Source organism: Hipposideros armiger, unplaced genomic scaffold, assembly GCF_001890085.2.
Source record: "Hipposideros armiger isolate ML-2016 unplaced genomic scaffold, ASM189008v1 scaffold_329, whole genome shotgun sequence".
In the NCBI taxonomy this organism is placed as follows: Eukaryota; Metazoa; Chordata; class Mammalia; order Chiroptera; family Hipposideridae; genus Hipposideros; species Hipposideros armiger.
Window position 1 is genome coordinate 1,892,572 of NW_017731679.1, and position 4,988 is coordinate 1,897,559.

Consider the following 4,988-nt stretch of genomic DNA (forward strand, 5'->3'; position numbering starts at 1 on the left):
AAATGAGGAAAAATATACTCTCTTATAGGTTAAATCCTGTCATAAATGAACATCATTTCTATGGGACTCTATTTTTTTTCTAGTCCTATTAATGAGTTTATTCTAAATTTATGTGGGACATTTGCATTCTCCTCTGAAGAAATGAAAAAGCGTTGGTGTCCCATCCCCTTTCCTACCCTCAATGGCCAAGTAAATCCCTGTTACAAGGGCATTTCTGTTGCCTCTGAAATCTGGAAATAAACACATATGCCCTTTCTTTTTCTTTCTTTCTTGAATGTGAACTTGTGAATTTATTTTTTTCAAAATAATGGCATTAGCAAAATTTTTACATAGCCTGTTTACATATTTAATTTTTATTTACATATTTAATATATAAAATTTACATATTAAAATGAGGCTTTTCCAGTAATAATGGGGATTATTACAGAGCTAGAGTTTGACTATTAATTTTATGTCAAAAGGCACTATCCACTCTGAGTTACAGAAGATTGATACTTTTTAAACTTGATTCCTTCTGAAGATTAAAAAAGAAAAGGTTTACTAAATTGTTAGCATACATGTTTACTCCAAATTTTACATTTAGAGAAATAAGAATATCTTCAATAGCTCAGAAACCTTCATTTCTGTTAAAAGCAACAGAAAGCTTCAAAAAAGGATTCTGAAAATGGCAGGCGATTTTTAAAAAAATTGTAGGCAATTATTTAAACTGCATAATTTGGCTTTATGCATAATAAGTCATGTAGGAAAACATCAACATTGCAGTTAGGTTTCCAATATCTAGCTTTCATTTTCTTTTTTTTTTTTCCCCTCCCTAGCAATGACATTAATGGGATTTTGCCAGGTTATAAAAATGAGGGCTTTCTTGGGAGTCACAGTTTCTGAGCTGAATGGCAGAGTGCAAATAGACACATTGGAAGGTGGATGGCTGGATCTCTCAGCATTGGACTGCGTTGCTGAACAGGCTCACACCTGAAACCTTTTTAGTACTGTATCCAGGTGGGCAGAAGTTGTTAGACCCAGTTGCAGAGATATTGTTGTTATGAAGGTAGACAGCCTGGGTGTACTTATGTTCTGCCAGCCCACCAGGCAGCTTGTTGTTGTTCAAGTGAAGTTCCCCAAAACGAGGAGTGTTGGCCAGGCAGCCATTGTCCAACAGCAGAGATGCTGTTGAAACCCAGTCCCAACTTAGCCAAATTATTCGGTCCTTTTAGGCTAGCTGCATCAACTTTGGTGATTTTGTTGCCATTAAGATGTAATTCAGTAAGGAAAGGAAAAAGACCTTGAGGGATGGAGGTTATTATATTGGTGTCAGCAATGTGGATGTAGGAGAGTGTCCATTGTCTGGAAGGCTCCATTTTCAATTCCTGAGCTTTTCAGTGGGTTGGAGCCCAGTTCTATGATGATCATCTGGTTCTCTCCATTGAACACAGATTTCCGCACTTGGTGATCGCATTCTCATGGACACGCAGCTCCTGGAAAGTTTGGGGCATTTTTGTTCCTGGCAATTCCTTCAGGTGATTCTTGGACAGACAAAGTCATTCCAATTTCACCAAAGGTGAAAATGGTCCAGGACTGATTTTGTTCATTTTGGTGTTAGCAAGAATCAGTGCATGAAGGTTCTTCAAGTCCCCATTTGATTTCGGTTATTTTGTTGTTTTGCAGGTCCAGCAGTGTAGTTTCAGGGAGAAGATCGTTTGGCACTTTGTCCAGACCCAAATCAGAACACTGGACAACTATTGTAGAAGATGGCATTGACAGAGGAAGGGACACACGTTCCCATAGGCTCAAGGTAAGGAAAGTGCTCTTCTGGGCCTATCCCGGAAGCCTCATCTTCTAGCATAAAGTCCAATAAGCTTGTCTGTTGAAAAGGTCTGGCCCTGGGAACTTGAGCAAGCAGGATGAAGATGATAGATGCCTTCATGATTTATTTCATGTATTTTCACAACTGAGGAACCTTTTAATCTGGAAATTTTCCACAGGAGCCCTCAAAGCAGAGATGTAATGATGCCATTTCTTTTTATATTTATGCTGAGCAATGGCACACAGTGGGCCCCCAGAAATCTATTAGGTGAGACATCACTGTATCTGGGCAGCTCAAGGTGTGAGGAGAATGTGAGGGTTTGTTGCTGTGGATCGATGGTTGGGTTGGCCTGATGCGTATCCCGCACTGAGTCCCGCCCACCTGCCCAGGAAGGCGAGGTGTGCGTGGAGGGCTGCCTACAATGTGTCCAGGAAGTTGTCGCGGCTGGAATGCCTTCCTTCAGGCCTTTGCGCATGTGCATCTCTACCACCCCGTGACTAGGGCAGCCGTTGTTGTCCCACGCATCTCTGAGCAGGATCTGCCAGCAGTTGAACACACATCATGGGAAGGAGGCCTGGCCACCTGTGTGGGAACTCAGATTGAAGGTAAAACCAAAAGGCTCTTTGATGGGCAGATGGCCTTCAGGATAAACATGGGGGGCTGGGGGCTGGGAGAATGGGGAGGGGAGGGGCAGCCAACCAGGACTTCTCCAAGATGTGGCCTCGTTTCCTACTCAGGACACCGTAGATGCCACCCACCATTTGTTCTGGACACGGCATCTCCACAAGGTGTGTGGGCTCCAGGAGGCAGAGCTGGCAGTCGCCAGGCAGGGATAGGGGCAGCGCAGGCTGTGGGAGTGATCTGGGTGGCGTCTGTGTGCAGCGCTGTATCGCGGACCTCGTTGCGCATGCCCCACACGTTCTCCACGCGCAGCGCCCCTAGTGGAAGCCAGCCTCCACTCTGGCCTTGATTTCACTGAAGTACTGCACATCCTTGGTGATGTTTGTGAGGATGATAGGGCCAGTGCCACCAGGGGCAAAGCACTAGATCCTGCTGGCTTCAGTACCTCCCACTTGTATTGACCGCCAGGTTGTGGGTGCTGCTTGAGCTGTCGGCAGTGGAGACACCTTACCCTTGACAGTGTCGTAGGCCAGGCCATTGTGGAAGGGCTGCGCCTTCAAGTACATCCGACTGTACTTGTTGGGGGACTTGGACAGGCAGAGCATGTTCCACTCCTCGCTGTTGGTCTCAGGGTAGGAAAAGACTGAGTGGGATTTCCCGATGGTAAGGTAGGCATGGTTCCTCCTTTGGGTCCTTCAGGCAGATCTCCAGGTGCAGCTTACTGGTCCCTGAGATGACGTGCTCTTCAGTGATGCACTGCAGCATAGGGTCCGATTTGGCCAAGAGGAGCTTCAGACCCTCTACCAGCGTGGGCAAGTCTCCCAGGTTCTTGGCGTCCACCCCAATGATGGGGTTCATGCTGAACTTTATAACCTGCATGTTGTGGACATGTTTGAATGTGGTGCCAGTGGCGGTTTTCATCAGGAACTGGTCAGTGCCCACCAGGATTGCATGTTCCTGCAAGGCATGTCTCTGATGGGTTCCATGTAGTGGCCCATCATAAGGATTGTTCTCTCGATTGGCTACAGGTACAGGTCCTCTATCTTCCCTGGTGTATGGTTGGGCGTGTGTATTGTGGTGATCATTTCATGATGTATAGATATTGAATCTTTATGTTGTATACCTGAGCTCCTGTCCTAACCTTGGGCATCCATCTCTCAGGAACATGCCAACGATGTCATAGATGTGTGGGTGACACAGCAGTTGTGGTCAGTCTGACCCCAACATGACTGGGGTTGTCCCAGCGATGGAGGGTGATTAGTGCTGTTTTACAGGTAGCGCTAATTCAAATGCCAAAATTGAGGACTTCCAAGAAGTGTATGAAAATATGACTCAGAAAAGAGGCTAACCTTTCATTGTTTTCCATTGCACATGAGACTGCATTATTTGGGGACAAGAATCACGTGATAGCCTTTTCTGTTCCTGCAGTGCTTCTATATTGTCTGTTACTAAATGTATGCTTGTAGTATTGTAGTATTAAATAATTAAAACAGGAAATTTTACATCTGCTAAAGCTTATATTTCAATACTGTTTGGCCATATATATTTAGAGGGCAGGGAGTTACTATTTAATAAGTATTTATATTTTCTATAAATATTTCTCATTTAGTACTCAAACTATGAGAAGTGTTTTTTATTCTTTTTTACAAAATAGTAAGCTGAGACACAAATCACCTGCATATTCATTGTCTAGTGCAGATAGGCACTCATTAATTTTTGAACTATTAAACTAAAGAACCAAGCACTTCCATAGCATATGGTTCCACTTTAATACTTTATCCAGTAAGGAATTATTCTAAGTGACAAATTTTGTTAATTATCCAAGATAGAAATGTTATTTAGAATCATTTGGATAGAATCTGAGTCTTTCTTAAGTTATTAGGGTAAAGACTTTTTGAGATTAGATATAATAAAGGGGGTTTTCTATAAAGAATGATTTGAGATACTCCAAAATTGTGGTTTTTAATTTGGGGTGCATAGCAGAATCACCTGGAAGCCCCCCCCCCCAAAAAAAAACCCAAAACATATTCCAGGGCCTTAGCACAAACCAATTACATTAGGATCTGACCTGTGTTCTCAGTCATGTTTGGTATACAAATCAATGAAATAAAAATTCATCAGGACATTCATATTAAATGTGTCTGCTTTAATTTCTCTCATTTGAATTTGAAACACCTGACCATAACTTTAGGTCTATCTTTACAGAGTTTAGCCTGCCCATACCTTCATGGTTATAATTCTCCCTGTCACCTTTCTAGAATGATATTAGGAAAAAATATTTAGTCTTTAATAATAAATATATGATATGTGGATGTAAGGACTTCTAGCCAAAAATGAGGTCTAAAGAGGAGCACAAACCACTAAATTACATTAACAGAATGGAAGTGGACTTGGGAAAAGATGTGAAGGACATCAAAAACTATGTTTGAAAGCTGTGGTCAGAAGTGAGGAAGAACAAGAAAGAGAGGTCTACTTCATGGGAAAAAGTTTCAGATAAATTTGAATGAATTAACATCTAGTTTGCTTCTTTGTTCTTTATCATCAAACACATGAAGAGAAAGTAAAA

General features: G+C 42.4%; 2 pseudogenes; both read right to left on the bottom strand.

Annotated features, from left to right (window-relative positions):
• Positions 1-823: 823 nt before the first annotated feature.
• Positions 824-1,921, bottom strand: LOC109392366 (decorin pseudogene; annotated as a pseudogene).
• A 296-nt stretch (positions 1,922-2,217) lies between these two features.
• Positions 2,218-3,507, bottom strand: LOC109392367 (elongation factor 2 pseudogene; annotated as a pseudogene).
• Between the last annotated feature and the right edge of the window lie 1,481 nt (positions 3,508-4,988).